Source organism: Acinonyx jubatus, chromosome X (assembly GCF_027475565.1).
Source record: "Acinonyx jubatus isolate Ajub_Pintada_27869175 chromosome X, VMU_Ajub_asm_v1.0, whole genome shotgun sequence".
In the NCBI taxonomy this organism is placed as follows: Eukaryota; Metazoa; Chordata; class Mammalia; order Carnivora; family Felidae; genus Acinonyx; species Acinonyx jubatus.
The window spans coordinates 9,395,932-9,420,991 of record NC_069389.1 but is presented as its reverse complement, the minus strand read 5'-3'; the positions used below and the strand labels follow the sequence as shown (position 1 = coordinate 9,420,991).

The following is a 25,060-nucleotide window of genomic DNA, read 5'->3' as shown; positions in this document are numbered from 1 at the left end:
ATCTTTTAAAAGAAGAATGATGTGACCTTATTCAGCCTTGAAAAAAGCCTCAGCTCAAGTGTCTTTGGGGAAAAAGCCATGCTTAGTAAATTATTAACCCCACTGGCACTCCTTCAAGGTTACACAATCTTAGGTAAGAGGCAGACTGTAGCCGCGACCAGGGATGTTAGTGCAAACACACTCCTCTGGAATATTTAGACCCTTACAAGGTGCTTGAATTCAGTCCATAACATACATTTAATAAACACTCCTATCGAGTGAAATACAAAGCATTAGGCATACATCATTTCAGTTTAATATAGAAAAAGGTTGCTCATTAATTCCTTCATTAATGGAAACCCCAGAGGGAACATGAGTCCCTACTACGTGCAACATTCTTTCACCTGGAGACATTTAGCTCTTTCCCCAAGCCCACTGGCTCTGGCCAAACAGCACAGATGAGAAAACTGAGGCTCAGAGAAGGTTAGTAAGGCATCCGAGGTTAGTGGTGGGCAACACTTTGAACTCCCTTCTCTGTCTTCTGTTTCTACGTTTGATTTTTAAATATTTTTTTAAGTCTATGTATTTGACAGAGAGAGACAGAGAGAGACAGAGAGAGACAGAGAGAGAGAGAGCAGGGGAGGGGCAGAGAGAGGGAGAGAGAGAATCCCAAGCAGGCTCCAAGCTGTCAGTGCAGAGCCCGACACGGGGCTTGATCCCACGAACCGTGAGATCGTGACCTGAGCCGAAATCAAGAGCCAGACACCCACCCACCTGAGCCACCCAGGCGCCTCCTTTTTATATGTTGAAACACGGAAAATGATTGCTCAGTCTTCAATCTTGGATAGGGTGAGCTCGCCTTTGGGACCCAGTGGGACTCCAGACATCTGATAATAGCCACAGGTGAATAAATATATCTACAACTACAGTGGGAAGAAAATTAATGTAAAAATCAATACATACATAAAATTATAAATGTGCTCCCTGTATACTCTGAATAAATGAAACTATACCAACCCCTAACTATTTACCCAGTCATCTAAGCGCTAGCATAATGCTCATTAGACATTCTAATAATTTCTAAATCATTCCTGATTTTTTTGTTTGTTTGTTTGACACAGCTCTGACCAGCTAAATGATGCTTCTAGAGGTCTGAGCGGTGATTTCACACAAGGAACCACCTTGAACTCATCTAGTGCTGTTCCCCTTACATGGATGTTATTAGGGCCCCAATCCCAGATCTTGGATTCGTTGCAGCCCAGGGACCACCATGCTGGGTGCCCTGGATCTCAGGTGGCAGAGCCTGTGAATACCACAGCTTTCCACACGGCGTGGACCCGAACTCTGGCTCTGCAGACCACGGGGCCACCAATGCCCCACAAAGGCTGCAGCCTTCTGGGCACCCCCACCCCAATGCCATCACCAGGTACCCGATACCAGCACCGCCCCCACACCCCATTGCCCGCCTTCGAAACTGCCAGTAAGCTCTGTTATCTGGTGACTCCTTATCTAATCAGCAGAAAATACATGTTAACGGCAGCGACATTCTTCTCGGCACTGAATTCACTCTCAGCTTCTGATGACCTAACAGCAAACGGATGAAAACATTTTTTCAGCTGCTGTTCCCAGTTGGGATATTAATATGATGATTACCTTCCACTCACAAGTTTGTATTCGAAGGCCACTTATTCACTATTTTCACTACGACTAGCAGTCACTATTTTGCCATCTGCCAATCAGTAGACACATATGTCAATGTCAGGTTGAAACTTACAAAATTGCTGATATGCAACCATTTCGACCGGACGGTTCTAACAACTCGAATGGCAGTAGTGGGTGTGCCTGTGGGACATGTTCCCTGATTTAGATAAATTTGCTTTTCTCTTGGCCACTGGTTCTCGAACAGGGGCAGTTCAGTCCCCCCCCCCCCCCGGGAGACGCGTGAAAATGTCTGGAGACGGTTCTGTTTGCTGCAACTTGCGGGTTATTACTGGCATCTGTTTGTTTCATCTTGACTAGGACCCACCTTACAGTTTTCATTAACTTGGCAAAGAAAATCATAAGCTAGGAAATGGGTAGACCACAAACGGATAGAGAAATCCTACCGTGATTATAAAACGATATCTGGAGCCCCTGGCTGGCTCAGTCGGTGGAGCATGTGACTCTTGATCTCAGGGTCATGAGTTCAAATCCCACATTAGCTGTGGAGCCTACTTAAAAAAAAACGGGGCACCTGGGGTGCCTGGGTGGCTCAGTCAGTTGAGCGTCCGACTTCAGCTCAGGTCATGATCTCGCAGCTTGTGAGTTCAAGCCCCGCGTCAGGCTCTGTGTTGACGGCTCAGAGCCTGGAGCCTGCTTCTGATTCGGTCTCCCTATCTCTCTGCTCCTCCCCTATTCACACTCTGTCTCTCTCTCTCTCTCTCAAAAATAAATAAACATTAAAAAAAAAAAAACAGGGCACCTGGGTGGCTCCATCAGTTAACCATCCGACTCTTGATTTCGGCTCAGGTCACGATCTCACAGTTGGTGAGTTTGACCCCTGCATCAGGCTCTGCGCTGACAGTGTGGAGCCTGCTTGGGATTCTCTCTCGCTGCCCCTCTTCTGCTTGTTCTCACTCTCTCTCTCTCAAAAATAAATCAGTAAACATTAAAAAAAAACAACGATGTTTAAGTAAAGAGATAACGAATGATGCCATTGTCTACTGTCCACACAGACTCCAGGTCTATAACAGCTGGCCTTCATGTTTTTTCAGACTTTTCACCAAAATCCTCCCCTAACAGACCCTCTGCCCCACCCACAATGGTTTACCTGCTTGTGTTAAGATATCTTGTTTTTTCTGGAATTTTTACCTTAGCCCATGCCTGAACTCGGCCGTGTTTTCACTCTTACTTCCTACTTACTTGCTACACTTACCACAGGTGATGTTCCCGGACACGCGGTTGTTCAATAGGTGTATTACGAATGAACTAATCGAACATATTTCACACATGTTATTTTATGTAGTTTCTTTCAAAATGAAGTCTGGGGGCACCTGGGTGGCTCAGTTCAGCATCTGGCTCTCGATTTTGGCTCAGGTCACGATCTCAGCATCAGCAGGCTGAGCGTGGGGCCTGCTTAAGAGTCTCTCCCTCTGCACTCTCTGTCTCTTAAAAAATAAAAATCCAGAGATCTGAAGCTCTGGTCCTACTCTGGCATCGACCCACAATTGTTTACCCCCTAGTCAAGGCTAGTGCCTTTCTGGTCTGTTTGTCATTATGCCGTGCCCTAGTCGCACATTTCCATCCCTGTCTTGGTTCCCGCAGGCGGCTGGGCTGATTCTCCTTGTCTACCTCTAAGCCTTAGGACCCATTTAAATTAAAGGACAAATAGCTACCCGGCTCTGATTATCCTGGACCCGCAGCTCGGGATGTGCGTGCATCTGGAGAATTTAATCATCCTCCCAGGGAGGCAGTGTGCTTTTACTGTTGAAGGAAAAACAACAACAACAAAGAGTGTTTTGAATAGGTCTGTATAAATGTTGCCTTAATGTGGAGGCGATTGTTAAGTAGGTGATTCTGCACCGTCTCAACCGACCTTGGCAGCTGGGCTGAGGTGGGGGGAATGGAGATCCACGCTGATGAGTAGATGTGCTCCGGATGACACAGGATCTGTTCCCACCCGCCTTGCACTTTTAGGGCGTTAAATGTAATCGCAATTTCGAAACAAATAATGCATCGCTAAGAACAAAAGTAACAGAATTGTCTCCATTTTGGTTTTTGCTTCAGATACACTTGGTTGGCTATCTTTCTTTCCCTTCCGACTCAAGGCAGGTTTAGCTCCACTCCCCAAGTAGCAGTTACTTCGGAAATATATTTTAATTTTTTAATTTAGGAAAGAAACCCCCAGGAAAGCATTTCATGATCTTGAGTTAAAGATCACTATATGCGAATCACACCTTTAACTGTCTTATTAAACTAGGACTTTAGTCCAGTTACGTTACGAGATACCAGAATTCAGAAAAAAAACACCGGGGAAACTCCTCAAGAGGGAAATAAGGTTTTCCTAGAAGTTCTTCTTTCCATAGCCTCCACACCTTTTCACGAAGGAGAACAATTTTAATCGTTCCTTCTATTAGAATGATGAATAATAAAACAGCCGGTCACGTTGTGCTGTCCAGCTTCCTGCTGGAAACAAAACGATCAACCTCTTACTTATCGTATTTGGCTATAATATATATTAAGCCCAGATTATGCTTTCTTCAGCACTGGGCTAAGTGTTTGCGTTTCTTATTCCAATTAATCTTCACAAAGCCGAAGAAGTAGGAGTCCCTATCCCCATTTTACAGATGAATAAGGGAGGAAGAGACTGACAGGATGACACGTGGCAGAGCTTGGGTTTGAACTCGGGTGCATCCGGTCACCCAAGCCTGGCAACTGAAGCATCGCGTGCACTGTCCCTGCCTGCTGCTCCGGCTTGGTGTCCCGCGATTCCCACGCGCGAAGAGAAAAGCCAGCAAAAGCATGTTTCTGTCCCCGTTTCCATGAGCAGGAAGCGGGGGTCTCTTGCTTCCCCAGTGTCTGGCTCATAACCAGGTCGCAGAGGCTCAGAGTTAGAAATGCGCAAAACTGAACCTACAGGATTCCAAAGACCCGGTGGATTTGGAAGAACTTACGTTTGCAAGGAGTGGGTATGATTCCCCAGAGACGCGTGATGGGGGGGACCCCCAGACTTCGGATTCGACAAGACAGCTTTTGACGTTTACTGAACATCTGCTGGCTGGAGGAACCGAAAGGACCACTGGCTAGAAGCTGTGATTCCCAGCTGAGAGAGGCTCACACTTACAGGTAAACCCATTTCAAAGGCCACTTGAGACACAAAACTGATAATATTTTTGAGAGAAGACTTTAAACTTGTATTCGAATATGGGGGGGTGGGTGGGGAGGATCGGTATTTGCTCAGAAGAAGAAAGGCAAGATCGACACTGAAGGTTGACAAGGAGTCATGGTGTCTGTTCCGGGGAGTAAAGATCTGTTAGCTGAGGTTTTCATGTTTAGAGCACAAGGCACAAAGTTCTCTTGAATATGGATGAGCTGGAACGGGTCTTTTAAAAACATGTTCTCAGAGAAAGTAGTTTTTAGAAGGAGAAAAAGAAAAGAGACGTTCTTCCTCTACCTGGAGAAATGGCCTGAACCAGCCTGAAGCCATCCCGGGAGAAACGGTACTTGAAGTGACAGCCTTGAAGTGATGGCCCCTGGGGTGGGCTGTGGGGTCTCACAAAAGTGAGCTGGTGGTGCGTCAGCTCTCGTGTAAGAAACACAAGTCAACACAGGCATCCCCGCCACCCCGCCCCGCTTCTTCCTTCTGTGACACCTGCCATCAGAGCAGCCCCACCATGTTGTACAAACAAAGGGGACTGTGATTCACATCGCCGTCCATGTGCCACGGGCCACCTGGAGTTGTGCAGTGCACAACCTGTGTACCCATACATAGCAGCCCTGAGGGAGGGGAGTCTCTCTGGGTTTTGGAAAGTTCCTCTTTCTGTTTGCTTGTCTGCTGGATGGACAAGTACAAACCTAAAGAGCCAATGACTCGGACAAATATTTTGATGTGCCTAGCTTTAACCTAAAGAAGGGTTGCAAGGTAGGTGAATATACAACTGTTTTTTTTTTTTAACTGACTAATTTACAATATACAAAAGGAGTCACTATCTTAAGAAATCTTGTGGTGAATTTTTCATAGAAGAGAAGAAGTCTTTCACCAAGTAAATAATCGTACCTCATATAATTAGAAAAATTTGGATTTTCCTGCCTTTGTTTTGCTTTAAATAAAGTACATTATTTTTTATTTTTTATTTTATTTTATTTTATTTTATTTTATTTTATTTTATTTATTTATTTTTTGTAAATGCAGGACATTGCTCTGGGATGTGGCCTGGGCTTTGGGATTTTTAAAAGGTCCCAAGTGATGGTAATGTGCAGACAGATGTCAAAGCCGCTGGGGTAGTCCAGTCCTCCCCCCGCCCAGGGTCTCCAGACAAACCTCTCCGAGCAGAGATCTTTACTGGACTAGAACACAGACAAGAGCTTAGCCACAATTCCGTCCACTTTCTTTCACATTCTTGTGTGTTTCATACACCATATCTTGAAACTTTTGGTTGAACTACACTTGGCATCAAATAGTTTCGAACATCCACTGTGCATTAGGCAGTTAAAAAGTAGCTCACGTTTCAAGGATCGGATCCTTGTTCCAAAGAGACGATGGGTGCTTCATGTAGCCACTAGATGGCAGGAACTTGTAAATCAAAGCGAACATCTCCCCGAAGCCGATGATGAATCAAAGCATTTTTACTACAAAAGCAAGTGAATGGCCCCTGGATGAGGACAGGACAGGCTCAGGCAGTATTTTAAGGCAAGTGCCATTTATCTGTGATGCCTGTAGGGAACCGCCCGACCGTACCCCGCACTGGGGTCATCAGCAAGGGCTGTGAGAGCACACCAAGTGGCACGTGGATCCCGCCCCTCCCCGGCCAGTTTATGCAAGACGGAGGTGACAGCGAGTTTTCTGCTGCAGGATCCAGGACGCATATGCTCACGTGAGCAGTGGAGGCAGCCACATGCGCGTTACCTGGGGTCAGGGTTGTCTCAACGTCTGAACTATGGCAGGTGTGGAAGAGAAGAGTAGTTCACTTCATCCCCGGCCATTCCCTGTCAGGGCTAGCGGGTGAATATGGCTTTTTCTGCTTTAGTGTTTTAGCCTCCGATCAGGTCGGGTCCTTGGACAGACGATGTCCTTTTCAAGTCTCGACGAAAAGCCCCACCTGCTAATTTTCAGCCCCCAAGTTGTCGAGTGAAACTGCCCTTCTAAGGCAACGACTCAGTGTCTTTGACAGTTAAGGCGGGACAAAAGGCACCTGCAGAACACCCCCGTGACTCATTTCCACTTTCCGGTGGAGGAAGGAGGTAGGTGATACCAAGGCCATGCTGCTTTACCAGCGTTGGTGGCTAATGTCATCTTTAGCAACAAGAATGGGGAAGACCGGTGTTTGCAAGTCGGAGAAAACATACCGAGCGTGTTATTTGAAAATGTATACAAAATATTGTTTTAAAGTAAGCCCTTCCTGGGGTGCTGGGTGGCTCAGGCGGTTGAGCGTCTGACTTCAGCTCAGGGCATCGTCTCCCAGTTTGTGGGTTCGAGCCCCGCATCAGGCTCTCTGCTGTCAGCACAGAGCCTGCGGGGGATCCTCTGTGCTGCTCTCTCTCTGCCCCACCCCTGCTTGGGCTCTGTCTCTCTCTCAAAAATACATAAAGATTAATTAAAAAAAATTTTTTTTTCGACATTTTTTATTTATTTTTGGGACAGAGAGAGACAGAGCATGAACGGGGGAGGGGCAGAGAGAGAGGGAGACACAGAATCGGAAACAGGCTCCAGGCTCCGAGCCATCAGCCCAGAGCCTGACACGGGGCTCGAACTCACGGACCGTGAGATTGTGACCTGGCTGAAGTCGGACGCTTAACCGACTGCGCCACCCAGGCGCCCCCATAAAGATTAAGTTAAGAGCCAGATGGTGAATATTTTAGGCTCTGCAGGCCACAGGGACCCTCCCGACGACCGAAGTCTACCCTCATGGTGGAAAAACGACCAGAGACAATACGCAAACAAAGGGTGTGGCTGTGTGCATTGCTGACCAAGGGTTTAAAGGGCTGGCTTTGATGATTATCAGAGTTTCCTGTACCAGCGTTTCTTCTGCAGATACAACCACTTTCAACCTTTCCGTTTCTTCCCCCAATGAACCTCCGAATCTCTCCACAACATATACACAGAACGATTACTGCCCAGGAAGGGTGGGCTGCTTCAACAGACCCTCCAGGCAATTTGCGTGCAAGTATGAGACCCCCGCTCCAGAGGGTTTTCTCTGTGACGTTATTTACAACGTATTGTAAAACCTTGTTTTTGAGATATATTTGCTTTTCTCTGAAGCCCAGTCCTCCTGCTACTAGCCACGCCTTTATCGCCAGTTCCAGACTTTTCCTGGACCCATCTTTCTTTCTTTCTTTGGGACCCACTCCCTCAGTTGGAGCGGGGGGCAGGGGGCGGTGGGAGCCTGTCTTCCAGTAACTTCCTGAGTTTTTGTGGTTCTGCCAGTCTGAAAATGTCTTCAGCATACATCATTCACACTTAACTCCAAACTTGGCTGGCTGCAGAACTGTTAATTGGCAATTGTTTTCTCCCAACATTTGAAAGGCTTCGTTCCTGAAACAGTAGTTCCCCTTTATCTGCAGGGGATTCGTTCCAAGACCTCTGGTGGATGCCTGACACCACAGCGAGTACCGAATGCTAGACGCACTTTGTTTTGTCCTATACATACATACCTGGATAGAGTTTAATTTCTAAGTTAGGCACAGTAAGAGATGAGCAGCAAGAATAATAAAATGGAACAAATTCTAACAATATACTGTAATCAAAGCACATTCCCGTGAACGCGCTGTACTCACCCTTTTCCTTGTGATGAGGTGACATAATAAAACAACTGTGTGAGGCGATGAAGCCAGGTGAATGTCGCGGGCGCTGGGACGCAGCCTTAGGCTACTGTTGACTTTCTGCCAATGGATCAGAAGGAGGAGGATCTGCTTCCAGAGCGGAGTTGACTTCGGGTAACCCAGACCGCGGAGAGCAAAACTGCGGATAAGGGGGGACTGCTTAGTACTTCCGGCTTTTGTGGTTTCTGTTGAGAAGCTCCAAGCATTTCAACTTCTGATCTTTGGCATGAGGTTGTTTCTACCCCCACTTTTCCTCTCGAAGCTTCGGTGAGCATCTCTTTGACCTCATCTGTTGGACCTTGTGGAGAGATGCTTTTTACATCATTTCTATTTTCCACGTCGTTACCTTCCTGTTCTACTGCGAAATTTTCTCAGCGTTTTCTTCTATTGAGTTTTTGGTTTCTGTGTTCATGTTAGATTGAACCATATGAAATGGCTAATATTTGATGGCTCTCGATCTCAAAAAGTGGCAATTTCATATGCTTCAGATATTTTGAATTTCTGAAAGCACACACTTATTTTCTGGCTGTTTCCCTTCATTTTGATAGTGTCCAGTTCTCATTTCATAGATAGGATTTCTTTCTTTCTTTTTTTAAAATTTTTAGAGAGAGAAAAAGTACACATGCGAGCAGGGGAGAGGGGCAGAGGGAGAGAATCTCATGCAGGCTCCACACTCAGTGAGGAGCCCGACACGGGGCTCAGTACGATTCTGGGATCATGACCTGAGCTGAAATCAAGAGTCTGACGTTCAAGTGACTGAGCCACCCAGGTGCCCCGGATACGATTTCTTTCTTCTCTCTGAGGAAATGTTAATGGCAGATTTTTTTTTGTATGTTTTCATCTTCCTATGCAGTCTTCCCCCCACCCCAGTTTTTTCCCTCTGCCTGATTGCTTTGTTCTTGAATTTTCACATTAGAAGGTTTCCTTTGATGATAATAATATCCAATCATAAAAGCTAACATTTTTATAGCACTTACTGTCTGGCAGAAACTCTTTCAAGTACTTCACACATATTAACTTACTTAATCTTAATAATCCTAAGTGGAAGGGGCTATTAGAGATGAGGACACCGAGGCTCAGGTATCTAAACTGTCTGCTGATATTTAAGACACGGCGGCAAAGAGAGGAGCAAAAGTCGTGTGCCAGTGAGTGGGGCTTGTCAACCGAGGGTTTCACTGAGAGTGATGACACATGGCTGGTAAGCAGAATAATGGCTCCCAAAGGTGTCCTCACCCTCCGCTCTGGAGCCTGAGAATATGTTACTTTTACACAGCAAAAGGACACTCAGCACATGTGGCTAAAGACCTTGAGACGGAGAGATGACCCCGGACACTCCAGGTGAGCCCAGTGTATTCCCAAGGGTCCTTACAGATGAAAGAGGAAGGCAGGAGAGAGAGAGAGTCAGAGAGCCAAGGAATGCAGTGACATAAATCATTGTGTCACACACCTTAAACTCACACAATGTTGTATGTCAATTGATTCTCAATACAACTGAAAACAAAATCCCTATTCTTAGCCTAGGGGGCTTTGGAACGGAAGCGAGTAAAGTGCTGAATTTTAATGCACCGTTTTTAGCTGGAAACCTGGTCCTTAAATTGATATTTGTGTGTTTCAGCAGAGATCAAAAGAGAGTGCAAATTCAAAAATGTGATTTTTTTTCAAAACGTACCCAGGGTCCTTTGAAAAGGAGTCACATTCACCCTAGTAGTCCATTTCAAGCATTTTCATAAATATACTCACAGATTTTTGAATTAGCACCAAATCTCTGTATTTCAACGAACTGCTTTGAGGTCTGCATAGCAAATGATGGATTCGTGAGAATTACCTGGAGAATGTGTCCTAAGGAAGCACTGGAATGTTTTAACCTCCCATTAAATGACCGCAGAAGTGCATTTTGCACTTAATTCATCCCCACACGTCCATCAAGGTGACATTGTTCATAAAGCTAGAATATTCTTAGAGGCAGCAGTGGGGTTCTCGTGCAGACTGAGCTATGAAGGAAACAGATGTTTCAAACGATTTTCAGCCTAAATACTTCTCTTCCATGCTGTGTGGCAGCAACTTTAGGACCTTATACATTTTTTAAAAAGATCCCAAGTTCTCGGCTGAGAAAAACTACCGCTCGTCCTGTAACGGGCCCCACTATTTCCCACACTGTTCATGAAGTGAATTCATTTTCCACGTAGCTAGAAACAAAGCCCGCCTTTTAATTTTCCTCGGACGCACGTGCACTCTTCCACTCCTTCTCTCTCAAATCTCACATCCAAAGTGTTTAACAAACTTCAAACCACGTCTTAGCATACATACCTTCACAGGTGACTTCAGAGTAGTGGTTCTCAGGGCACCTTGGCTGCCTCAGTCGGTGGAGCATACGACTCTTGATCTTGGGGTTGTGAGTTTGAGCCCCGTGTTTAGTGTGGAGAGGACCTAAAAACAAAATCTTAAAAAAAAAAAGAAAAAAGAGGAATGGTTCTCAAAGTGTGGGCCCTGGACCCAGCATTAATGTCACCTGGGAACATGTTGGAAATGCAAATGCTTGGGCCGGATCCAGACCTAGCAAACCAGAAACCCTAGAGATGGGCCCAGAGTTTTAACAAGCTCCCCAGGGGATCGCTTTGTGCACTCAAGTTTGAGAGGTACTGTCTTAGAGGGCTCCCGGATGAACTGACTGCTATTTTAGCAGCCGGCACAGTGTCTAACATACTGAAGATACTCAATAAATTTTTCAGAGAAGGAACCTAAGCAAGACTCACTTAAGACACATAATATTGGCAGAGACAGGCTAATGGGCATAGTGTATCTTTAATCTTTATAAAGGGTCAATTCAAGAATCCATCATGCAGACAGTCAATGACTGTTACATAACTGTAGTTAAACGTGTGTCGACTGTTGTGATAAACGAGCTTGCTTTCGGCAAAAAGTTTGCTTCCGAAGAGGAATAAAAAAAAAAAAAAGAAAGAAAAGAAAAATGTAAACCAAGCTCTGCCTTTTTGGTGTCCCTGCCTGGAAGCTTAGAGCTGCACAATAATTCTCGGTTTCCTTTGTCACTGGGTCTCTTTATTGTCTAGTTACCCCACGTGAGGAGCCTCAGAGCCTTTGGAAACAGGCAGGGTATAGATTTGAGATAAGAAGGTGCCTGAAGGGCCGTGGGCAGCCCTGAGGCCAGGGCCGGCTAGCAGAGACCAGTCTGCAGAGGTGACCTTGGATCGCTGGGGCTTGCAATAAACGCCAGGAATAATGCGGTAGCTTGCACCTGCTTGGGTAGGGCTCCAGGAAATTTGGTAGCATGGGGATGCCAGCTAGAGAATGTGAGAAACCCAGAGGGAACGGTAAACATGAATTTCTGGAAAAACACGACCAATTCCTCCTCTCTTTGATCAGCTGGGCGACTTGGGGGGAGGTGAAGTTGAGTGAAGCTTGCCCCTCTCCAGTTGGGGGCGCGCCTGGACTCCTTCTGTGGGTAGATTATTCGAGGGATCCTTTCTATCCTGTAACTGCACTGAAGGAACTTGTATCCCTGGCCTGGGAGCTCCCCGGCAATTGTATCCTTGTCCTGGTGTGGTAGGTTTAACACAGGCCCGGAAATCCTTGACCTTGGCTCTGGTTGAGAGCTATTGAATACAGCTCACTTCGAACAAACAACAGCAGGGGTGAGGCTTCATGACTCCTGAGACTAGGGCATAAAACTGCATCGACTCCTACCTGCTCTCTCCTCGGATGGCATCACCCCCATTAGTCCCATGGTCTCAATTAGGGGACAGGGTAACGGCAAGGACTGCTGACAGCCAACCCACCAGCCATGGCACTGCTGATACAAGGAGTCTCAGCCCCAGCACCAGGGGATGACTCCTGATTAGTCTAAATCAGCATGGGGGACCTCCTTCCCTTTGGCCACTGACTGGTTTGGGGTGGGGGGTGAGCATTTCTTCCGGTTCTGGCTGATGAGCTGAAAGGGGAAGTTTGCTTGGGAGTTTCCCTTCCCACATGAAGAAATTACAAAAACGCAGAAGCTGGCGGGGAAGACCTTTTGGCTGTCATCCTTTCCCGCTTTCCGCTGGAAACACGCATGTTCCGTCGGGAACCTGAGCAGCGTCTCAACCTCTAAAGCCAAAAGCCAGCACGCTAGGTCTCTTGGTAGCGTTACCATCCCCTGATCTCCCTCTTCCAACTGCTCGCCTCTGTGTTTGTGGTGAAGGGAGAGAAAGAACATACGGATGTCTCAGTGTTCTGCCCAAATTTCCTCGGAGACACTTTCCTGGTTCCACGGGCTACTTCTCCAGTTCCCGTGAGTGTTGCAGCTAACTCCCCAGTTACACCAGTGACCTTGTGTGAGCTCTACTGACGGGCTGCTGGAGCCACAGCAACTTCACATCAGGAGAGGTCACAGCACCCATCCCTCTGGGGCGGCCGCAGCTGATGACTGATGGGGGCAGAGGTTGGAGACCCCAACTCCTTTCCCTCAAAGTGAAACACCCCAAAGCCGCCCCAAATCACAACGGCTAAGTAACTAGAAGGAGAATCAGAAGGCAGACAGTCTTGTCCCCCAAGTCAGAACTCTTGTCCTTTTTGAACGCGCGATTACAGACCCTCTGATGAAATAACAGAAATCCAAGAGTAAAGTGACTCCCAGACTGTTCAAGATCAAATTTGTGTTCTCGTGTGACCTCCTTCTACTTCTTCTCAATATGTACCTTCAATTTTTATATATTTGCAACGAACTGTTTTACAGCATTTTGTGTTTGATGTGCCCCGTGTGTATTACAATATGCATTCTTTCCCACCGGCCGCTCTTCTGTCCCCAAGCCCCCACCCCGCACACTTTTCTCCCCCTGCCCTTTCTCGACCTGTCATGAAGACAACTATTTTTTTTTTAATTTTTTTAATGTTTATTTAGTTTTGAGACAGAGAGAGACAGAGCATGAATGGGGGAGGGTCAGAGAGAGAGGGAGACACAGAATCGGAAGCAGGCTCCAGGCTCTGTGCTGTCAACACAGAGCCCGACACGGGGCTCGAACTCACAGACCGTGAGCCGAAGTTGGACGCTTAACCGACTGAGCCACCCAGGCGCCCCGAAGACAACTAATTTTAGAAATGGTAGAACGATGTACAGGTGTGAACACCAGCATCTGAATTTGGGCTTTGCTGCTTCCGGGTTGCGTGATCACAGACATCTGTCGTCATTTCTTTGTGTATCTCCTCATCTGTAATATTGGGATCATGCTACAAGTATTTACCCCTCGGGTCGTTGGGAGGCTTAAAGGAGTATTGTCTATGCTGCTGATAGAGCACCTAGAACACAGTAAGCACTCGGTGCGTTTGCTGTTTATATATCACATACCTATTGCCATGTATATGTAAGCCTGGCACTTCAATGCCATCTTGGCTGGCTATTGGGTTCTTCAACTGTAGTTCTTTCTTGCCCCATCATTTATGGATGTTATTTAACATCCTTCTAATTTTAAATGTTGTTTATAAGAAATCTGATGGCTGTCTGATTCTTCTGCCTTCGTAACTGAAGTACAAATTTGAGTCTGAATAATGCTCCTAAGATTGTCTCTGTGCCTCTGGATGGAACTCAGGAATGTTATCAAGACGTTGCCAAGAAAGGGCCTTTGATTTTCATTAATCCTATCTGCACCTCAGTGGACCCTTTCGGTCTGCAGACTTGTCTTTCCTCAGAACAGGAAAATCATGCTTTTATGATCTCTTTAATTATTCACTTCCCTTTTATTCTCTTTCTGCTTCTAGAACTGTTACTTACATACTAGAGTCCCCAGCCTCTTGTCTTCATGTATCCTATCTTCTTCCTCCTAAATTCTGCTTTGGTATTTTTTTTCCTCCAGAACTTTTTCATCGTCCCAAACTGGAACTTTATGCCCATTAAACAATTCACTCCCCCAGCCCCCACCCCCATTGTACTTTCTTCCATCTCTATGAATTTGACTCTTTGAGATACCTCACAAAAAACATATATTAAAGAAAACGGGGGGGGTGGTGACTGACTGGCTTGGCCTGTAGAGCATGTGACTCTCAATCTCGGTGTTGTGATTTTGAGCCTCACGTTGGATGCAGAGTTTACTTAAAAATTTTTTAGATACCTCACATTAAGCGGGATCATATAGTATTTGCCCTTTGGTGTCTGGCTTCTTTCAACGAGCATAACGCCCTCAAGGCTCATCCATGTTGTAGTATGTGTTGGGATTTCCTTTCTTTTTTAGGCTAAATAATATTCCATTGTGTGGATAGACCACACTTTGGCTCTACATTCATCTGTTGGTGGACACTTGGGGCGTTTCCACCTTTGAACTGTTGTGACTAATGCTGTTCTGCACCTGCTCCAATCCTCGCCTTCGTTTATTTTGGGTGTAAACCCAGAAGGGGAATCCCGGGTCTTCTGACTCTACGTTTAATTTTTGAGGAACCATCAAACTGCTTTCCAAATTGGCGGCACCATTTCACATTCCCTCCAGCAACGCGGAAGGATTCCATTTTCTCCACATCCTCGCCAACACTCGTTATGTTTGGTTTTGCTTTGTTTTTTTTTTTTTTTTTGTATTTTTTTTGTTGTTGTTTTTAAAATAATAGCCATCAAACTACTGGGTGTGAAGTGGTATCTCCTTGGGATTTTGATTTTCGTTTCCTTCATTGTTTTGGCATCTTCGGTCTACTCGGAGGCTACTGATTCTCTTCTCGTTGGTTCCCTTGCCTCTTCTGTTTTACCTATTGACTTTTATTCATTTATCCACTGAATATTTGTGTAAGCGTGTAATGAGCAGGAACATAGGCCAGCGAACAACACCCACACGTTCTCTTTTTAAAACTTAGAAATCATTTGTTGCGTCTGACTTTAGCTCCAGAAAATCTTTTTCTGATGCTGAAATCACATTTCTCTAAGTCTTCCCTTTGATTCTCTTTTTCAGTTAGAGGTCAGATGCCTCTTCCATTTAATGTCGTTCGCTAGAGGCTACCTCACCTAGGGCTTTTGGTCTCCCTCTCTGGGGTTACCGGGCTCTATTTGCTGAGAGGTCGCCTTCTGCCGTCATGTGATCCTGTTGGTATCTCCCCCCCTCCCCCCACCCCGGGGGCGGCAAGACTCAGTCCCCCCACTGATGGGGTAAGGTGGACCCTCAGGTAAGCTCTTGGGGGAGGAAGCCTTTGGCAGAAGAAAGAGCCAGTGGGCCCGCCTAGGTTAATACTCACAGAGGCAGGTAACACACGTCTTGGAAAGGATTCATGCATCAGCAACTTCAGAAGATTTCATTCCTATTATCACTTCTACATTTTTCATTAGAACGTATTTTGCGCCTTCTGTTCCTGAGAAAGAGAATCTGCGTGAAATGTCCGTAAAGCTTGCTCTGAGCTACACCAAAGCTCTGGGTGACTTGAAAACTTAACCCAATGTTTATGGAGAAGTTCTCTCCGGTCTCCCTCTTCAGGGAGAGGGGGCAGCGTGGCCCCTTGGGGAGCAGCGCAAAGAAAAAATGACGATGCGGAAGTTTGAAGGTGGTGTCAGGGAACAGGAGTAGCTAGCTTTATGTGCCCGCTTGACTGGGCCATGGCTGCCCAGACATTTGGTCAAACACGATTTTGGGTGTTTCTGTGAGGGTAAGCATTTAAATGGGTAGACTGAGGAAAGCAGATTGCCCTCCCTAACGTGGGAGGGCCTCAACCAAATCAGTTGAAGGGCTGAACAGAACAAAAGGCTGAACCTGCCCCTGGTTAAGAGGATTCTCCTGCCTGCGGGCCAAACTGAGACATTGGATCTTCCTGGCTCGATAGCAGCCTCCTGGAGGTTGGGCTCCCCCCCCGGACGTGGGCCAGCTTCTGTAATCGCATGAGCCAATTTCTTATCATAAGTCTCTTTCTGCATATGTACACATTCTATTGGTTCTCTTTCTCTGAAAACCTTAACACACTTCCTCCCCAGGGATACGTAGGGTTCTAATTTGGAGCCAGGTAGCTCTGTCTTTTGTCTCCTGGTTCACTGGAAAACAAAGTCCTGTGACCATCATTTCCTCTGGGATGGCAGGTACTAGCTCCCTTTGTAAAACACAATTTCAGCATCCTCAGAAACGCATACATACTTACATACATCAATGTGCTCACTTAGAAATTACATACGTGTACCATTCCATTCACAAGTCAAAAATATCACATGCATTTACTTATAAATTAAATACATGGATCACGTGAGGCACCTGGGTGGCTCAGTTGCTTGAGCATCTGGCTCTTGATTTCAGCTCACGTCATGATCTCAAGATCTCAAGGTCATGGGCTCAAGCCCCGAGTCAGGCTCTGCGCTGGGCACGGAGCCTGCTAAGGATTCTCTCTCCCTCTGCCCCTCTCCCCCACTCATGCATGCTCTCTCTAACAAAAACTAAAAATAAACAAATGAATCACTTAATATAGCAAGTGTACAATACACTAGAAGATGAGAAAGTATAAATACGGTTTTCTTCTTGCACCCCAGTGAACGGTCTTGTATGACTCCTGGAGTGTTGACACCACATTTTGTAGACCCCTAGCTTAGAGATCCCTGTCCCGGCTGAGGCTCTAGGTGCCACCAGACTCTGTGGCAGCCCAGCTGGTTCTAGAGAGGAAATGGAAGGGAAGTTGCGAGAGGAAGGCACTCAGGGCCTCCAGGTGACATCACCGTCTTATCTTCTCCTACTCGACTGTTTACTTAGACCAATGCATCCCAAAGCTAGTGAGAAGCTTGGGTCTGTGTTATTTCTTTCTCTGTTACTTTTTTTTCCCCGATGGCTTCCCAAGTGATCGTGAGGTTGGGTCACGTTGGGAAACTGCTGAATTCAGCTAGGCTGCTTTCTGTCGTCTTTTGGGAATGGTCACAGCTCCATAGGAACAAAAATGAACGGAGCGCCTGGGTGGCTCAGTCAGTTAAGTGGCTGACATCAGCTCAGGTCATGATCTCATGGCTTGCGGGTTCGAGCCCTGCATCAGGCTCTGTCTCCCTCTTCTCTTTGCCCCTCCCCTGCTCGCCCTCTGTCTCTTCCAAACATAAATAAGCATTAAAAAAAAAGGAATGAAAACTAAAATGTGTTTTTTTTTCAGGAAGGTCAAAAATAAAACCAGGAACAAATGCTGGTCTGTGCCCAAAAAGGTCTGAGAAGGAAACGTTTTATGAGAGAGAGAGAGAGAGAGGGTATGTATATTTTGTATCGATTCTGCTTTTCCTTTCTTCTGAGTTTAGTCCCATCTGTCTCTTACATTTTACTGATACTTTATACTTTCCCAGCTGCTCAGGGAAGAGACGATGTGAATTCCACGGTATTGCCATAGACAAGTAAATAACATGTCTACCCATAGTTCACAAGGTAGGTATAATTAATTTGTGTATTTATTATGACAATTTCCTAGCAGACAATAATAAATTGTGTTGGCCTAAAAAAGATTCAGTGTATTTCAGCAATTTTCCAACGTGTAAGGTAGAGCGTCCCCGGGAAGGTGTACCTTTATCTAATTTGCACATAGATATCATCTGGACTAATGGCAACCCTAGCGGTGACGGGGTTAATTAAGTGGCTGTGTTCTCGCTCCTTTTGCTAGCAACATCCCAGCTCTTGCCTCCGGACCATCCCCCAAATGCCATACTCCTCCAAGGAGTGTAGATTGTAGTGCCAAGTCCCATTAATTTATTTGGCAGCCATTTATTGAGGCTTCCCCGGGGGGCCGGCCCCCCCTCCTGCTGGGTTGGACTGTGCTGATCTGGAAGGTGCCGCTGCACACCCTCCTGTAGGGTTCCGTCCCAAGCCCACCAAGACCCATGCGGGCTGAGCGGAAAATCCCAACAGATGTCTTCCTTCTCCGCACTCATTTGATTTCAAGGAAATAAAACCATGGCGGCTCAAGAACTGACGCACAAGGCCCTCACAGGCGATTCTCTCAGTCTGTCACCATGACAATCTAGTCACATAGTCACTATTAACTCCATTTTAAACCCCAGTCTGGGTGGGGCTCGGAGTGGTTAAGAGGCTTCCCGGAAAATAGCATACCTAGGATTTGAACTCAGGTCTGTCTGGCTCCCATGAGCACAGTTCCAGGGTTCCCTGGTCCCTGACACGAAATGACTCTCTCTACGGCCTCTGTCAACAGAAGTATTTGGCTTCTTCTCACAGGTGATTAAGGAACAGAGCTGATGGCCATGTCCTTTACCCACTATTCGTACACAGCCCATGATAAGCCTTCTAGGGCTGAGGAAAATTACCGGCTCCCAAATGGACAAATAAAACTGCCAAGTCAAGTCAATTAATAGGGGCGCCTGGGTGGCTCAGTCAGTTGAGTGTCTGACTCTTGATTTCAGCCCAGGTCATGATCTCACGGTCATGGGATCGAGCCCCGTGTTGAGCTCTGTGCTGTGTGTGGAGCCTGCTTAAGATTCTCTCTCTCTCTCTCTCTCTCTCTCTCTGTCTCTCTCTCCCTTTCTCCCTCTCACTCTCTCTCCTTCTTCTGCTCCTCCCCCACTCACTCTCCCCCACTCTCTCTTCCTTGCTTGCTCTCTCTCAAATTAAAAAAATATCAACTAATAAGCATTCTATTAAATGGCTGCAAGATTTAATATGCCACCTTGTTAAATTTGGTAAACAAATTTGGTGCGCAAAAATTCATAAATTTTGTAGAAATTTCCGTGCATTTGAAAACAACTCATAAATTAGATTTTCTTCCCCGTGACATTCCTGAGTGTTTATGAAAAGAGGCAAGACATTATAAGCAAAGGGTAATTGAATGATTACTCATGACCAACTTCAAAAGCCAATTGTAAAAACGATTTCATTCTAAATATGTGTTTAGTGTGGAATATGGGTGATTTTCCAACAGTTTATTTTCCAACTTCCTACTGTGAAAATTTTCAAATATATAGCAAAGTTGAAAAAGAATTATGCAACAGTCACCCTAGCCATCACTTAGATTCAACAATTGACAACATTTTACCATGTTGGCTCTACTTATCAAGCGACCTATATTTTTTGCTGAATCTCTTGAAAGCTGCAGGTGTGATCACATATCACTCCTGTATCTCCTAAAAATAAGGATATATTTTGTATATAATCACAATAACTTACCACACTTAGGAAAGTTAATAAGGTCCCGGTACCATATGGTATCTAGTCCATATTTGAATTGCCATAATTGTTCCCTGGATCCGTTACCAGTTGCCGTGGACCAAACACCCAAAGGCACTTGGTGCCTTCATGCAACGGCCATTTACTTACCTCACGGTTCTTTGGGTTTGCTCTGTAGGCTGGGCACGGTGGCAGCTGGGTTCTCTCGTGTAGCTGTGGTCAGCGACAGGTCACCCGGGCCCTTCTGTTCCTGGAGGTCGCCCATTGGGGCAACAGGGCCAAGCGTCTCTCCTCACCCAGAAGACTCGCCTGAGATTTCCCAGGTGCTGAGTGTTTAGCCTATGGGCCAGGCTGCTGCATTATCACGACACCCTCTGGGGTTTCTATCCCTGGTTTGCCATTAACTTCACCTTTTCTTCATTACCTCCATTATCTACCATGGCAACACCTTGACTCTGGAAAATAGTTCCGGCTTCCTGATAGGGCATTTTCAGGCAACCTGGGCTTCTAGCTGGTTTTCCTGCCTTTGCCTGCTGGTGCGCTTTTGGGCAAGTGCTCCTGGCCTTAGGCCACGCAGCCACAGGAGGCAGTGTGCCTAAGGACAGAAGCCAACCCCGCCCAACCTTCTGAGTGTGGCCAAAGTCCCAGCCTGTGGGCTATTACGACTACCTACTTGTCCTTAATTCGTGGGTCTCAGACTATTAGGGTAACTGAAACCACCCCCTTTAATCCTTAGTTCTGTTCTGCCCAGCCTGGCTTCCTGATTTTTCTCTCCTCTCTCCCCACCTGCCCCTACCCCTGAATGGCGATACTTCCAGTGGGTAGCAACCTCTACTATACAGTGAGCAAAGGGAATAGCAGAGGAAGTTTTGGTGGATTCCAATGAGGGCTGTTAGTCAATATCTGAATCTTTATGTTGGAAAACAGATGAGTTTACAGCCCTGATATGTCCACAGGTCATGACTTGTGCTGTAACGCGGGGTGGTTTTGGGATGTGAGCTCAGGACTCTGAGTCATAGACCAGAGCCCCATTTCTGCCTCCCATCCTTCCCTCTTCATAGACCCCTGAGCACATGCTTCAACCTCTCTGCCTCTTTATAGATCATTTCCTTGGCGTGAAAGAGAGATAACAATTGTTTGGGAGACTAAAAGAGGACAATTGAGAACACCCTTCGTAAATCAAAACACTGTATAAGCCTAATGGATCATTTTTCAAAATTGTGGTGAGGGCACAACATGAGAACCGCCTTCTTAAATTTTCAAGTGCACAGTACAGCAGATCTCTAGGACTTACTCATGTTGCATAACTGAAACTCTTTACTTCTTGCAAAACTGCCCATTTGCCCTTCCCCCAGCTCCTGGCAATCACCGTTCTACCCTGTGCTTCTGCGAGTTTGACTGTTTTAGAGTCCTCATATAAGTAGAATCATGCCGTTTTTTTCTCCTTCTGTGATTGGCTTATTTCACTTAGCAAATGTCCTCCAGACTCATCCATGTTGTTGGATGGGGCAGGACTTCCTTCTTTTTTGTGGCTGAACAATATTCCAGTGTGTGTGTGCATCATTCATATACATACACACACACACACACACACACACACACACATACTGCATTTTCTTTATCCAGTCATCTGTCGGTGGACACTTAGGTCGTTTCCACGTCTTGGCTATTGTGAACAGGGCTGCCACGAACATGGAGGTGCAGATCTCATGAACCCCTAAGAGAGAGGAAAAACCGGACTTGGAGAAGCACTGTGTCTGAAGCCGTGAACAAACGGAGAGACTCCACCAGCTGAATGATGGAGGGGAGGCTCACCTTTGGGAGCACTCGGGGCAACTACCCAAACAAGACCCGCTCCGGGCTCGTGATCTGGGTGGGGGATCCGGGTGGGGGCGAATATCGCCTGTGGCTACGGTTAGAAAGCCCACACCTTCCTTCAAATGTGCTTGTTTTGCTCAGTCTTAAAATAATAATAGCGAACATTTATTAGGACTTATAAGCCAGCCGCTCTTCTAAAGACACCCATTAACACCCATGTATTTCTTATGAAAGCCATATGGTAGGAGCGGTTTTGTTTCGGGAAGCAAATTCACGCTCAGAGACGGAGTTTGCCTTTGCCAGTAATTTATTTCACACAGGTTTACTGCGGGAATTTCAGAAGCCAATAGCATACAGCATAATGTCTCTTAATAAGCCAATAAAGAAATACTCCAAACCACCAACAGATTAATCACACCATTGTTCCAGCCAAGAGGAGATGAAAGGAATAAAGTTCAAATTTCGGTTGCGTTGTTCCCTTATCCGACTTGGTAGCAGAGCCGGCGGGGGGTGGGGGGGCTGGGGGGGTAACCCAGAGCTGGCGTCCAGCCCCCGTTGCTAGAGCGCGTTGCTAGGGATCGAGGCCCCGGTGGTGACAGCGAGAAGATCGCTGCCCGGCTTTTGCCACTGCCTGTAACAGTCGCCTTTACAGCAGCAGGAGCTAATGCCCCAAGGTCTTTGGAGAGCTTTCTAGATCTAGAAGTGAGGCGTGGCCCAGACCGAGCCCCAGCGGGGCCCCTCCGGGGCTGAGGTCCTGAGCGCTTCCCAACCGCCCGCGGAGGAGGTGACAGGGTGGGTGACAAGGTGACGCCAGCCCTGTCTCAGCTGACGTCCCTCTTCTAGCAAAACAGCTTCACTCAGAAAAACAACTCCATTTTTGTCATAAACAAGGGGCTTTGCAATCGTATCGGACTTATACACACCGGCTGCTTTATCCCCGTCGTAGAGACAAGAAAACCCAGGGGCCTCACCCAAAGTCACAGCTGGGACGCGGCAGGGCGGGGAGAGAAATCCGGATTTATCACTCTATTCACCAGGAACATGTCTGTAACTAACTAAAAAATAACTTCGAAAACCTAAACAACAAACACCTAAGTGCAAAAGGATTTCTCTTATTAATGCAAACTTTTACACTACTAAAAGCCCCAGTTTATTTATAAAAGCAGGGCCCTATAGGAAAACTTTTCTTAATAAAGCTTGTGATGAAGAGCAGCCGTAAAAATACTTGCCCGCAAAAATAATTCTATGTATCATTAAATCTGAAAATTAAAAAAAAATCATTTATGGCTCGGCAACCACGGATCCGTCTCAGAAGAGTCGTATTCAGCATTGAATTATGAGTCTCTCATTACCAGCGCTACTTGGTGGGGCATTCCATTCTAGCCATACTTCAAAGCAGCTAAAATTAGAGAATTAGCATAAAGCCAGGGCCTAAAGGGCCATTTGGAGCCCAGGGTTTATTACTTTTATTCATTCAATAGCAAACATTTAATGAGGACCTGCTCTTTGCCAAGGGTATCTCTAGATGCTTGAGAATAAATAAAAATAAAACTCATCTCTGCCCTCAAGGGACTCAGAGTCTTTTGGTTGCGCCAGAGATAAAGACCCGCTGTGGTACTACTGGAGAAGACAGGCCAAAGGGCCGGGGAGCTGGAAGGTCGGAATGGTCTCGGGGAGTTCTGGTAGGTGGGCAGGGCAGGGCTGCGCAGCTAAGTGTTCAAGGACACGGAGAAATTGAGGCTTGGAGAGGTTCGGAATCTCCCAAGGGGATGGAAGTCACAGGTTCAAGACTCAGACCTGGAAGCCGGCATGGGAAGCCAAGTGCGGACGGATCTCTAATATCATGGGCCACCGACTCATTGTCACGTGACACACGGTTCTGAGGCGCTCCAGTCTGGTCCTCTAATATCAGCTGCGCGAGTGATTGGATTCTGACGATTATGGATGAGTTGGCCATTGATTACGATGGCTTCAAAGGGACTTGTAGAGCAAAGGTTCTCAAAGTGTGGTCCCTGGACCAGCAGCGACAACCTCATCTGAGAACCCTTTGGGAATGCAAGTTCCCAAGCCCCGCCCAGACTTACTGCATCTAGAGCACTGGGTGCTGAGCCCAGCCACCTGTGTGCTCTAACAAGCCCTCCAGGTGATGCTGGTGGAACTGGTTTGTGAACCACCGTCTTCGACGGTTGGAAAAGTCAACTTTCACATTCGTTTGCCTCTTGATCAGCCGTCCACTTGTTGTAAATATGTTTCATGCATGTGATTGGCAGTGGGGACTAGATCCCTGCAACTTCGTGTCTTGGCTGGTGACTCAAAAACATTGTATCACGTGGCAGCTTATTAGAAATGCAGACTCTCAGGCTTGCCCCAGACCGCCCCAGTCATTTTCTGCACGTTAACGAACGCCCAAGTGATTCATAGGCACGTTCAAGTTTATGTCAATACGTAAAGAAAGTTCTTGGCATTTCGGTTCAATTTTTTTTGAAAGACATTTATTTTTTCATTTCTTTAAATAATCTCCACCCAATATGGGGCTCGAACTCACGACCCCAAGATCAAGAGTCACATGCTTTGCTGACTGAGGCAGTGAGACCCCCCCACCCCCACCCCCACCCCAAGAAAACCCATTTATATGGTGCCTGCTGTATTGTTCTAAGCACCAGGAATAAAATATGAATAAGATTAAACAGATTAAAAACGAAACCGAAGCAAATCATACTGTGTGAGGATTGCAGTGAAGCATTAACACCACACCAGGAGCTCAGAAGAGGAGTTGTTAGCTCTGGAGAAGGGTTGGAGGGCCAATCACAGAGGGCTGTTTGGGGAGGTGACCTCTGCGGTGTGATTTGAAAAACAAATAGGACTTCATTAGTTGGACAAAGCAGAGAAAGCACTTCAAGATGGAGAGTTATTTTCCTTGAAAAAAAGGTCACTTAAAATTATAGTTACAAATTCAAGAAGTATTTGTCAAAAAAATCAATTATTATACTTCTAATCTGCCCTTATTCTTGTGTTTCCCCAGGCACCTGTGACCTCCACTCCGCCTTCTGTTCTATATTCTCAAAGGCAGATAAAGATGTCTTCCCGAATTTACTTTTTCCATTATGCTATTTTATTTAAGACACATTCACGTGTGATTTAGTGATATTTTTACATGATTAAATGTTATAATTATAATGTCTTATTTCATATCCATTTGCCTTTAACAGTATAAATATTGTGTAATAGAAAAATAATTCTAAAATATAGAGTCATCTTTCACTCATAACAACGTGAATAGGGGATATATACAGCTTTGGTTTCAAGAAGAAAATTTTTTTCTTTTCAAACTGCAATTTACTCCCAGGAATGTAATTCTTATTTAATGAACCTGAAAATAAATGGTAGTTTCACCCCACCACACAGTAGAGAATGCAATTTACGTACATTGTTCTATTTCCCTGATCCCATCAACTGTGTGGTTATGGAAGGGATCGACTTAATAGCAATAAACCATGGCTTGGTTGGTCTTGTGCCTACCTCGTAATGCAGGGCTTTTCTTTGCTGTTAATGTCTCACCCAGTTTCTGCTGGGAGTTCGTGATGGTACCTCACATGCGTTGATGAACAGTTCTGCCCAGAACGTGTAACATCCGCCATGTTCTTCTGCTTCGGTTCATCCCCTTT

General features: G+C 46.1%; 1 protein-coding gene across 1 annotated transcript in view; it reads right to left on the bottom strand.

Annotated features, from left to right (window-relative positions):
- The window catches only part of PRPS2 (phosphoribosyl pyrophosphate synthetase 2), a 64,682-nt gene extending 44,799 nt beyond the window's left edge, over positions 1-19,883 (bottom strand). Inside the window, exons 1-3 of the mRNA XM_053202072.1 lie at positions 19,728-19,883; positions 10,804-10,936; positions 8,452-8,635 (exon numbers count right to left, since the gene is read on the bottom strand). The gene's annotated coding sequence lies outside the window, so the exon portion shown is untranslated. The remainder of the gene's footprint in view (positions 1-8,451; positions 8,636-10,803; positions 10,937-19,727) is intronic.
- Between the last annotated feature and the right edge of the window lie 5,177 nt (positions 19,884-25,060).